This window comes from Amblyomma maculatum, chromosome 8 (genome assembly GCF_055883805.1).
Source record: "Amblyomma maculatum isolate TAMU_Amacu chromosome 8, ASM5588380v1, whole genome shotgun sequence".
In the NCBI taxonomy this organism is placed as follows: domain Eukaryota; kingdom Metazoa; phylum Arthropoda; class Arachnida; order Ixodida; family Ixodidae; genus Amblyomma; species Amblyomma maculatum.
In genome coordinates, this window is record NC_139351.1 from 106,814,911 (window position 1) to 106,828,195 (window position 13,285).

Consider the following 13,285-nt stretch of genomic DNA (forward strand, 5'->3'; position numbering starts at 1 on the left):
TGATTGCGACTGTCTAAAATGTCTACAGGGAGGCCGTGCTTAGAATCACGTCCCCAAGACTACGAGACAGTTAATCGTATACTTTCACACCTTCAAGAGTGCGAAAATTACGGCGGGTACTTGAGGTCTACTTGCCCCCGCTTTGACAGCGGCACATTTTCGGAGGACCACACAGTGTGCTCTTGGCCGAAGCTGGCAGCCCCGGTTGGGCTGGTTGTTCGCCGCTTACGTCTGTTCCTAAGCTGCGGGGATATCATCTCACAGCCACGGTCCAACACATAGCGTATGTCCTTGCTTATATTTGAGCCTCTATTCTGTCCTCATCATCATTTATAATATCATAACCTGTTCCTCTTCCCACCTTCCTCATTGCATGGTAGCAATTTAGAAGATCATAACTCATGCCAAAGTGTCCGGCTTTTTTTGTTTGCAAATATACCTATTTCTCAGTCTAATAACGGGTTAAAAAGACGTGTAATATTATTATTTTTTTTACAACTTAGGTCCGAGGAGGTCATTTGCCACATCATTTTAAGTCACTCTAGACTAGGACACAGACACACTGCTGGATCTACTCTTGGCTTCAAATTGAAAGGAATTCAAGTGAAAGCTTTACGCTTGCTGCTCTTTCAGAAAACTGAAGTGTAGGCAATTAAAAAGAAATAAAATTAGCGTTGTCCAAACTGTGCCGCCAAATGCACAGCGGGATTAAATCAATATAAAATAAAAGGAAACTGTAGCGAAAGTAACCAGCACTGTACGGTCAATAAAATCATACTTATATAACGAAGATGATCTCAAGTACTGTCATAAGCAAGTCAAAAGGAATGCCGCGACAAAAAACGATTCCGTTACTATGTATTGTCTTCTAAGTATGAGTAGTTCTCGCCAAACCGTATTTTGTTCAGCAAAAGGAGGGCTTGCAATAAATCATACTACAGCAGACATGGTTGTCAGATCCCGGAATTCTGCAGAGTTTACTCTCTTTGATTTTCTGAAGATTACACTATTGGTGAGGTTGCCGAGGCAGCGTATTTTGTTGCACTCGAGTCACCGTATACAGTCTTAGTCAAAGGTTTAAAGACCAAGGGGTTCACTTCCGTGCTAAGCCATGCACCTTGTACACTATTCCAACGCTCCAAATATTTAGACGGCAAGATTTTTGGTCCTGCCTCTCCAAGGCGTAGGACTTCTAAGAATTAAACGAGTTCGACTACGTGGCTTTGAAGGAAGACAACATTTTAGCTAGGATGTGCGGGTCAGGGTCTACTCCGAGAAAGCCGATCAAAAACGCAGCTCTCTTCCGCGCACCCACAGCCTCCGCAAACGTTCCCGCGGCCTCTGCTCGTTCGTTCTTCGTGGATGCATCAAGCGGACCACTTCCGGCTTCCGCGCCATACAGCGTCCGGCGATTTTCCACGGCCGGAAGGCGCCACCACCACACAACCGCAGCAGGCGGGCGGGCGGGCGGCCGAGCGCATGCAGGTGCAGGCAGCTCGGCGCTCGCGTCCTTATTACGGCGCCGTTACTCAAACGCAGGCGCGCGAAGGGCAAAGCGGAGGATACCGCATCCGAACGCCGCGGTGGACACTTTCGGCGCCTTCGCCGTGAACAATGGAACCACGTACTATGAACCCACAAACATCACAACATGCCCCATATATACAAGACATGTTCACATGCTTACTTCGACACATGTCTCACTCTTTCTAGAAGAGAAAGAGAGACAGAGGGAGAGAGGGTCGTTGCGTAATTTCTTCGCCCCGTGCTGCAGCAGTGTCCTTTCCTGGTCGCGCAGGCAACAACGAGCACGTGCAGGCATTTCATTAAGGAAGTGGGGCTTCCCTTCGAAAATCGACTTCCTGCTCCCGTTTCTTCACTCTTTTTTTTTTTCTTGCTCGTTGCGTCTGAGCTGAACACGATGGCGTTCGTTGCTCTCCTTTGTTCCTGGTCGCACGTCGTCGCAATTCGCGGCGGTGCGGGACGCGCACCAGAAACAATCTGCGTGTGCGCCGATGCGCAGTTCATCAAATTCGGGGAAAGAGTCGAGAGAGAGAGAGCGCGGTGTGCGAGGGCACGCAGGACTGTGTCCGGCATCCCACTGATGGCGCTTCTATGCAAATGCCGCCATCCGCCGTCGTTGGCCGCTATACCTAGTACGGGCGCGCTTGTACCACAGCTGTGGTGCTGAGTTATTGAGATCGTCGTAGTCGTCGGTGGGGAGTTGAGGCGAGCGCGCCCGCTCCAGTCTTAGGAAAATTGCGCGAGTCTGACGTTGTGGCTTGGCGCTGGGAAGATGTATGGTGAGAGATGGTGGTGAGCTGGAAGGCTCGACCGCATGGGAGGGGATGGTAGTACGACGTTTAGGAAGTGACGGGGGAGAGAAAGAGGAAATAAAGACCGTAGAAAATCGCACCCGTGTGGTCGGGAGGATGGACAAGATGATGAAGAACCCAAGCGAAAGTAGGGTAGGCGGCTGGCCGCCAGTACTGTGGGGTTTTCACATGAGACGAAACCTATAGCTGAAGGCCTGAGATGAATCAGCTTCAACGAAACGTTTCCGGTCACTTCCAATAAGGCGTCCTTCACTTGGGAAGTTGCGACATCGCGCACCAGCGCCATGAAACCGCGAGGTAAATGATCGATCTTTCAGGCCAGCTTATACAACGCCGAAATAAACGCAATAAATAGAAGCTATCGTCGTATCCACCATTTACAAGACTGATATATTCGTCTCGCAACTGCCGAGCGTCATCTGAAGTTATGATTCCCACTCAGCGTACCGAGTACACGTGCTCTCTAAAAGGCGAGCGTAACAACTAAGTATGTCACCCCGACAGCCCTCTTCCTTTTTCATCGTTCGTTAGCGGAAGAGAGGCAAAGAGACGAGACCACTAACCTCTCGACACCGTCTCTAGTCCTAAATCCACTTTTCTTTCAACAGTTGCGGGCGCTTGCACCATCGCTTATCATTGAATCCATGGCAGTTAAAAATAGACGCTCTCTAACAGCCTATAACTGTCATGCCTCGGAGCAGATATCAGCCGTAAAGGGCTTCTATCTGTTCCGGCATCCCCACTCATTGCCATAGCTAGATCTATGCCACTGGCTGAAGCTACCAGGGCGCTTATTATTAACGCATCCTGCTTACAATCATTAGCCCCTCGCGCCAGTTAGTTGACCAGGCACGTGCACCGCGTCTGCGCCATCCGCAAGAAATTCCCCTTATCAGTGCCGGTCAAAGCAGCGGGGCCACGACGGGAGCCCGAAGCTCCTTCATCCATTCGATGGCGTTCGCTCGAGAAATGATGTTCGCTATACACTCCAGGAAGTATATAGTAACACGCCGACCGCACATCGACACGATCGCAATTTCGTCCCTGGCGGCAGATATCGCGGCTTCTCGAAAGGGAACGACGCGCGCGCGCAGCCGTCTCGAATCCCATCACCGCGCGGACCTCGGCGCAGCGCTGCGCAGATGGTATCGCGCGGCCCACGCGGTTGACTTCCGCGCAGCTTGCATCGGTAACATTTCCTCGTGACGTAGCGGGCAAGCCGCAGCGCGGGTCGCCGGTCCCGAGAATTTCATCGCGGCTAATCGCGTACGCACAAGCTAATTCCATCACCGGGACCGCGCATGGGCCGGGCCATGCGCGCGAACTCCATCATGTGGGCATGGTGGCGTGGTAGGTTTGACCACAGTTTTATAGCTGGACGAGAGTTCGACGTGTTGTTAGTTAAACGGCTGTACATTAGGGCGTTAGGATTTATAGTGCCCATTAAATTAGCTCCGCAACTTTGTACGTCGGTGCTCCTCGAAGACCATGAAGGGCATTCGATTAAAAGTAATGTTTAATAAAGATTTGCGATCTTAGATCATTACACGTATAGGGTTCGAGTGATAAAAATGCGATTATTTTCCCTTCCCCGCGGAGCTCCCATGACGTAAGCATGAGTATTACTTAGACAAGGGGCACAAAACGATAAAATAAACATTTGTGGCGGGTGAAGTGTCGCCTTCACCATCCATGTAAAATGTGACATGTGCTGCAATTCAAGAGGAAGCCATGTCTATAATAACGGCTCGCTTGACTTTACGGACATACGCTTGTCGGCCGGTGCATAGAGAACACGGTAAATAAATGATAAGTGCTTGGTATTAAAGCTAATAACGTTGTTTACGGCTGTGAATATGTAGAGCTCTCAGACACCAATAATTAGAGCCTTGAATGCAAAGGGGTCTCGGATAGAGCGAAAGATTGTATATAACGAAAGTTTGTATATAACGAAATACTCTGAGATAACGAAAGTACTAAATGCGTTCCAAATTGGTAGGTAAGCGAAATCCAAAACGAGTACGATTTTGAACTTTCCTCCCCGACAACGAAACTGATCGCCCTTATGTTTTTTACTACGAAGTCTTACACTATGTGCAATTAGAATTCAAAAAATTCGATAGGGCCAACGATCGGACAATATAACTCAAGCCCGCCTCAACCGACTGACTCCGTGAGCGAAGATCATAACGTGAAGAATTGGGAGATCCAGGGAGAAGAAAACAGTTCACAACAGGAAGCTCACAACACCCATGCTCAACTTTGGGTCCGAATTTTCCATTTTTGTTTCTTTCCCTTTCAACCAATCCCGCGTGGTGGCAGGCATCCTTTGTCCACTATAAACGGAAGGTAGGTCACAGCTTCCGGTGGAAGTAGCGTTTTGGCGCACAGTGTATGGCGGCATTTGTTCCTTTTTCAGCCCGCTTTCTTTCGGCCGCCGTTCGTCGGGGCCTTTGCGGGCGTTTAAACGCACCCCCCACCCCCTTCCTTCGCGAATGCGGAGTTAAACGGCTGCGATTTCTTCTCTTCCGTTTCGGACGCTGCCACCGGCGGAGTGCCCATGAGGTCGCCGAGAGTGCGGACGACGCGCGCCCAAATCTGGATGGAAATCTCGCTTCCTGCCATTTCGGTGCACTTCTCCAAGCAGCGTCCCGCTGGCCGCGGAGGAGGGAGCTAAGACCAGAGGCAAGGGAAGGAGAGAAAGTTGGGCGCAGAAGGCTGGAAAGAGTGTGCGAGAGAGAGAAGAGCGGAAGACAAAAGTGAACCAGAAAAATGGGAGCAGATGATGGTGCCCTAGAAGTGCGCCATAAGACAAGCGATCGAGGGAGATACCGTTCTTTCACTCTTTCTTCGCGTTCCTCATAGCGTATACACACGAGGTATAGAATTCTGTTGTATTCTCGACAAAGGAAAAGAGGGGAAGAGCACTGCTGAGCTGCTCTATGGGGCAACTGAACCAACGAAAAAAAAAAAAAAAGAGTGGCCCAGAATTTATTTCCTCGTCCATTTTTTTTTTCGTTGGTGTTTCTATAGCAACGTATTTAGCGAAATGTTTTTCAGTAACGTAACCAACTGGCCCGAACTGCAACAGTAAACCCTTTGTCTGTTACGATGGTCCCGTAGCTAGACGGCCGGGGGTCGTGTGAAAATATTCTGCAGCAACTCAGTGGAAGACACTTAATTAGTTTTCAGTAACGTAACCAACTGGCCCGAACTGCAACAGTAAACCCTTAGTCTGTTACGATTGCCCCGTAGCTAGACGGCCCGGGGTCGTGTGAAATCTTATGTTCTGTAGCAATCCAGTGGAAGACACCTAATTAGTTTTCAGCCCTTCGCGCTTTTTGGCTGACACCCTACGGTGTCAGCCAAAAATCAGCTATATATATATATATATATATATATATATATATATATATATATATATATATATATATATATATATATATATATATATATAGGAGACCTCCGGGAGACCTCCGCGCGCAGAATGAATAGCTATTGAATAAATTTAACAATTCAACAATTAAAAAAAAATTGCTGAATTGCAAATGCGGTGTTAAGGCGAAGCATAAGAGTCCTCATTTTTTTTTTTTTTTTTGCATGAAAATATCACCACGTTTTGCACCTTTTTTAAACCCTACCACAAACACAATCCTTTTCCCGCCTCTTGTATGCGCCGGCCGGCTTTATATCGATGCCGAACGCCATCGAAACCTGAAAGCGATGTCACAGTCCGATCAGCGCATGATTTGATTCCAGTCACCAATCATACGCTGTCAAGAGATCGCCCCTAAAGGAACCAAAGTTTTTGCGTTTCATTCTTCTTTCTCTTTGTTTCTCTTTCTTCCCTTCTTCCTTCTTTCTTTCTTCGGACTTTTAATTTTTCTTGTTGCCGTTTTCCACTCGCATCCTTGTTCCCCCATTCGCCGTCCTTCGTACGTCTTCTCCCCGAACAGCGGCTCAACAATATCTCGACAACAATAAAGGCCGCGCGAAGGAATAACGGGTTCGAATCAGCGCGACAGAATAATAGGACGGGAAAGATTGAAACTCGCCGGAAAAAATACTGACGAGAAAGGTGAAGACAGAAGGAAAGGAAAAAGAGCGCGGAGATGACCGAGAAATGTTGTCCCGGCATGCGGGAAACCCGTGGGAGAAAAAGAGTCGAGCACAGAGACAGGGTGGTGAGCGAGAGAGAAAAGCAGCAGGAGCAGAAGGATGAGGAGGATGTGGACGGGTATCGTAGTTTTCAGTATGTACCATGACGCCCATGGAGGGGGGGGGGGGGGGGATTAATGGAGTGGAAGACTGCACCATGTGCAGTGCTGAAAGGCGATGCAGGTGCAATGTGATAGACTAACTGAGAACTTTTGTGACACCCCGACCAAGGACGCAGTTTATAGCGGAAAGTGAGTAGGTGGGTGGATAGACTAACAGAGAACCTTTGAGACACCACGACCAAGGACGTAGTTTAAAGCGGAAAGTGGGTGGATATACTAACAGAGAACTTTTGTGACATCACGACCAAGGACGTAGTTTACAGCGGAAAGTGAGTAGGTGGGTGGATAGACTAACAGAGAACTTTTGTGACATCACGACCAAGGACGTAGTTTATAGCGGAAAGTGAGTGGGTGGGTGGGGAGGGGGTAGGAGAAGTTAAATTTTCTCAGCAGTAGCTCCACCGTTTATGTGAGTAATTTGAGAGTGCTTTGTCCACCGCGAGAATTCTTGTCCGCAATATGAACTTTCGCATTTCATTTAGCCAGTGTTGAGAAGAAAGCACGAATACTTCATCGGAATCGTTAGCAGCGCCTCGATCTACCTCCTCTCGTCTAACCTAAATTATTCTAATCCCACGCTTTTCACTTCACTAAATTTAACACGACTGAAGGTTCCACGTTACACTGGTATGGAAATTTTCACAGGCTTCCCTTCCAAAAATGTTAGTTGAATCGATATTTTAGGCCAAGCACTACAGCCAGCCGAATGCAAAACGTCATCTTTCCGGTATTCCCATGTCACTTCATAGGGGATGAATTATCAAATCTCCCATTTATACAATATATAGACAACACCGAGAACCTCTATGGGCGAGGTAACACTCAGGGCCACTGGACAGGGTGCTACTGGCCCAGCGCCACCTCTGGATGTCGGGAAATTTTGAGGCAAGAACAGTTTCGGCCTCAAGCGTTCGCCTACTGCCGCCAGATACCCGAAGGAAACGAGATGATGCAGTGTTGTCCGATGCAGAATTGAAAAGCACTGACTTGTTCGTTTTGGGTAACGTCAGTACTTTTCACCGGTTCACAGAAGGTAGATAACCAGTGTAAAGGGACATGATATCTAAAGACAGTAACGGTGGATCAAATTCATGGTAATTGGGAAAAAAAATGTCGAGAAATACTGCAATGAGGGCGGTGGGCACTAGATGGATCTGCGCTCGTTACAAGCTTCAGTGTTTGGCAGTACCGTAATCGTCTTTAATATTTTTCCCCCTTATGTTCAGGTCTACGTACTACATCGACGCTTTTTTGCTTGTATTCACCGTACCGCGAATATGGAGGGGGACACTTTTCTCTACCTTCGGGTCGGGCTGCATGTGAATAAATACGGTAGTTCGACACAGAGGGAAAGGAAAAAAAAAAAAAAAGCGAGAGTGAAGACGCAACCGTGCGCGTCGTAAGTGCTCCGCAACTCGGTGGCTACTGTACTCCCGTACGGCTACTTTGCTCTGCAGAGGTTATTTTATTTCAATTCCTACTCCGAAAGTTACACACACACACACATACAAAAAAAAAAAAAAAACGATGTGAGTAGGGCACAGAGAACAGCAGTCTGGGAAGAACTCGCGATGGCCAACAGAGATAATAATCGTGCGCTTTCGACAACTTTTTCCCCCATCTAAACGTGGAGAAAAAAAACGATGAAACAGCGGAGTAACGGCCTGGCCAGACGTAAGCCAGGAGAATCGGCGAGGAAAACGTCGGGAGATCGTAGTCGGCGTTGTACGCAGTCGGAGAAGTAGCCCTGCCTCGCAGGTTGTGGGAGGCGAGAAGACAGCAGAGAGTATAGGGCAAGATGGGCTGAATGGTCGAACGGCATATGATGCAGCTGGGAGGACAAGTCGAAAAAGCGGTTCACTGACGCGCTGCCTCGCTCGTTCTGCGAGACTTCGAGAATTGGCGCGTTGGAGGCAATTCCTCGGTAAGCACGCGTATTTTCTCCGGGCTCTGGATACAATGAGAAAGGAACGGCCTGGCAGGAGAATATACAGGCGGAAAAATGCGAAACGTCGCGAAACGATGCTACATCGAGTTCGCACGAAAGCGGTGTTTCGGGGACAAAATAGGGGATGCTGAAGTGAAGTATACTATCTAGTGCGAACTTTTTGGCGGCAAACTGAACGAAGTAGCCCAACATGTATGATATAAACGCTAAACCCGCGAGAAAAAAAAAAAAAAAAAAGGGAGGGGGGTTAAAGAGCAAAGAGTAACAAACACTTGACTGCAACTGGATGAACAGAAATGGGAAGTTCCGACGAAAGGTTGACTGGCCCGCAACAATGGCGTACGATGTAAACGATTTGAGTGACGCTATAGGCCCCTTTTATATTGAACACTACAATGTCAGGGTTATTTTTTTTTGTATTTGTCTCTGTCCTATTATTCGCGGATGGCTATTTCACCCTCAGGGACATGTATGTCAAACTCTTTCCTAACTTCTTGAAGAATAAAAATACAGAACACTGCTTCATTAAACGGCGCATACTTGGTCAGAAAGATTTACCATAGCTTTTCCTATAGCGATAGGTTCAGACGAAAGTTCTCCCTCCTCATGTATATATATTTGATGGGCATCCTCCAAGATGGAGTAGAATTCGTCTTTCCCTGAAAAAAAAAAAAAAATTATTACGGAGTTCCCGTGAAAGCTGTAGAGATATCCTTCCTCGCCGTACGGTTGCGCTTGGGACAATGAACTTTAACGTCTAATTACTCCCTATTTCTTCTCGACAACTCATGCAGTGTGTTCCACGAATGTACCAAGCACGATAACATCAGTCATAACGTTATAACAAAAAATCCAATCGCGTCAACTGTCTGTTTCGTTTCATTAGCCTCTTTTCTCCGTCTATTTACTCCCACGGAAACTAAACGACTAGCCCACAAGAATTTAATTTAGCCAATCGTGTTCTGGAATGCCTCGCGCTCTGTTTTCACGGCGCTGAGCAGGCTTCGTCGTCCTCATTTATTTCTGCTCCTGGGCTCGATTTAGATACCCGCTGGTTTCACCCTCGGGCAAAGAGGCGCGTACCAGGCAGTATTACACTGCGCTGTCATCACAGTATCCACGTCTTTATCACTCCTCTACATCGAGCAGCCATTCTAGCCGACTACGGGACACCAAAGGTGCTCGGGTAACCGGCGTGACTTGCCTGTGAAACGAGAAAGTGCTCCCGGTGCCGTTTCGGCCAATGGGAATGCGTGCGTTCGTTTAGTGGAGAGCCTTAAAGAGTATCCGGCCCCAGAAGCCCGCCATAAATCTTGCCTAAACGCCACACTTGATTGCGCCCGCTTCCCGTTTCGTGCTCGGCGAGACGATCGAGTATATAGGCTCCCGCATTACATTTCCAGAGTTGCTCGCGATATTCGAGCAGCTCGCTCTTTTCCGAGAGAGAATGATAGAAATAGAGATAGAGAGAGATAGAGATAGATAGAGATAGATAGAGATAGATAGATAGATAGATAGATAGAGAGAGATAGATAGATAGATAGATAGATAGATAGATAGATAGATAGATAGATAGATAGATAGATAGATAGATAGATAGATAGATAGATAGATAGATAGATAGAGAGAGAGAGAGAGAGAGAGAGAGAGAGAGAGAGAGAGAGAGAGAGAGAGAGAGAGAGAGAGAGAGAGAGAGAGACGCCCTGCATTTTATGGCAGGACCGCGTGCACACATGTGGACAGTCGGTCGCAAAAGTTGTGTATACCATGCTATATATGCGAGTGCCCCTCTTCGGGCGCTTTCGACAAGCAAGTAAAAAAGGAGTGACAGATTGAAAAGAACAATGAGTCCCCAGGCCCCGATAGCGGCCGTGGAGCGGCGCTGCGCTGCGATTTTTTTTTTTAACGTCACGCTGATATTAACCAGGTTTGCAGCCGACAATGCGCTAGCGGCCGCGTTTTTGCACGTGATACATACACATACCAAATGTGCACATATTAGTGCATGCGAGCATTACAAAATTAAGAGTACGTGCCTGTACATTGACGCGTTTGAATTGTGGTGCTGGCGAAGACTATTGAGAGTTCCTTGGGCTGCCAGAAGATCAAATCAGTCGATATTGTAGACCATAAACCCTGACTGCTCATTGGAGGGTCAAATTCTAAAGTTAAAGCTCAGCTACTTTGGTCATCTGATGAGAAGAGAGGAGTCGCTGGTGAAAGATTTGATGTTGGGAAAGGTTGAGGATCGCCGGAGAAGGGGTAGGCAGCGAACGCGATGGTTAGATGGCATCCTCGAGGCACTGCAGATGAAGTTATGTGATGTTAGGAAGATAGTGAGAGACCGGAAAGCGTGGCGCGACATGGTCCATAGGGTCACGAAGAGTCGGACACGACTGAACGACTGAACTGAACTGAACTGAGCCTGTACATGCGCATGGCACGTTCTGTGGTTAATATCACAGTAATCACACGATAACTATCTACGCGTAATGCGCGGTGGTGGCCACGTTGAGTTCTCTGTTGGAATTTCCCATATATGCAGCTTGCTCCGGTGTATCTAGACCTCTTTTCGAAGAGCAGTATCTTCGCAATCATCATTGCCCACCGCCATCGGCAAAGCCAAATGCGCTTAGCGGGCCAGCAAGCAGCTTGGGAGGTATACGCGACCGCCTTCAATCTGGCCCTTCCTCAATTAAACACGCTGCTCATTGCGGTGCGATAGGAAGTGTTGCGGTCAGCTGCGCCGCAGCTGAGATTTGAATGGCCACCCGGGACTGCTTTCTTCCGATTTAATCTCCGGAACGCTGGCTGCCAGGAGATATTCAAGCGATATGTGCGGCTGACGTAATGGTTGCGTCCTAGACACTTCAAGCGTTTCCTGTTTTGACACTCTGTAGAGACGTGCATGGTATCAGGAAAAATAGGGACGTGCGGAGGGAGGGAGGGGGGGGGGAGATCGACAACCTCTGGCGTTACGTTTGTATATTAACCCACAAATATGTGTCTCCTCTCAGTGAATTTAGTTCGTTCGTTCATTCATTAATTCATTCAAAGCTGCGTAAATATCACCAGCATCTAACAAGCATCATTTTATCTAGCCGACTTGAGACTAACAAGCAGCTTCAAAACAATATAATGTACACCTGCAAACAAACAAACAAAAAAAAGTTCGGAGCGATTTTCAAAAGCAGAAAACCATGATTGACAACAGAACTCTCGTTGATGGTATTCTTCCTGAGATGAAGATGAAAAGGAAACGAGAGTAGGTTCTGCTCAACTTCCGCTTAGCCAGCACAATGGAATAATGGGGATGGGTGTGGGGGGAAGCCTCGCCACCGCGGGGCCTTTATAATAAGACAGCGGCAGTGATATCAGAATCGCGGAAAAAGAAGAAGCGAACGGCGCGGAGCGGACGCAAGAAGTGGGTCAGCTAGCAACGAAAGCAGATAGGTGAGAATGATGTCACATCCTCTTCACTCTTCTATCCAGCTCAACTCAAACTTCAAAAGCAGAGAAAGCAAAGATGAGTATTAGATCGCTGCGCGTGGCCTAAATTAAAAGCGAAAGCGGTGTCATCACAAACGTCTCATCGAGTCTTAAAATGAAAAGCGCTCCACTTCTCGAGTCAAGCGCGCTCGCGGCATTCGCGAGGTTCGCGAAACAGTGCCGAGCGCAACGCGGGATGGTGACCTAATTAAAAGCGGACTCAGTGCCATCATCAGCGTCCTCGGCGCGTGATAACGCATTCACAACCACTTCGAGCGTCGGTATCGGCGGCGGCCGGAGACCGCTTGGAATGGAATGCACCGGTACTTTTCCAAACGGTGATCGCAGCACTGATTGCAACGACTATTATATGGGTAATAACAAAACCGGGGATGGCGGCAAGGTGAGGTAGAGCGAGGGAAAACGAAAAGGAGGGAGGGGGGGGGGGGGTTGCACGATGGAAGCAGTTCGAGTGGCAACGCAGTGTTGTTGGAGAGAAGGGCATCCCTTTCCTTCGCCTCTGCTCCTTCTCACTCTTTAACCGCACATTCCTGTTTTCCCTTTCAAAACGCTTCTTTCAACCTGTGCTAGCGAGGCAAGGCAGCGCAGAGGAAGAGGGTGAATCAGTAACACCTTGGGGGGAAATCTTATCAACTGCTGTGCATCGGTACGCACTCCGTGGTTGTTTTCAGAGATTCCGAACAATTCGATCGAGGATGAATGAAATAGCTCAGCCTTTACCAGCTTTTAATCCTTTCCAAAACTTTGCGAGGCCGTGGTTCTATGCCTCTGTTGCGCAACAGACATCCACAGGATGATGTCATCGTTCGTAATACCGGTCTGGCCTCTTGCGCAGTCTAAGCGTCTGTGCGAAGAAGAGTTCGGAATTCCACTGTTAAGAAGCGAAACGTTTGCAAATACGGCGACGCACTTGCCTAGAGGCACCTGCAGTGCCCTTGAGGCAGCGCTGGATACTGCTCAACTGCATGCGCGTTGAAACTGGTTGTCTGCAGCCTGAGCTGCTACGAGTTCTGCACCATATTTTGAACGATTAGAGGAGCGCGTTTGGCTGATACCATTCATCGCCTATGCGCTGTCGACGTACCCCATTATATAGCTAATGCAAGCCATGTGTGCCTTCGGCAGAGCGAGGATTGGTAGCGTGAAAAAGCACTGCTAGTTACGTGTCTCGACGGCCACGTCGGCCATTAAGGCACTGCTGGTTACTGCTG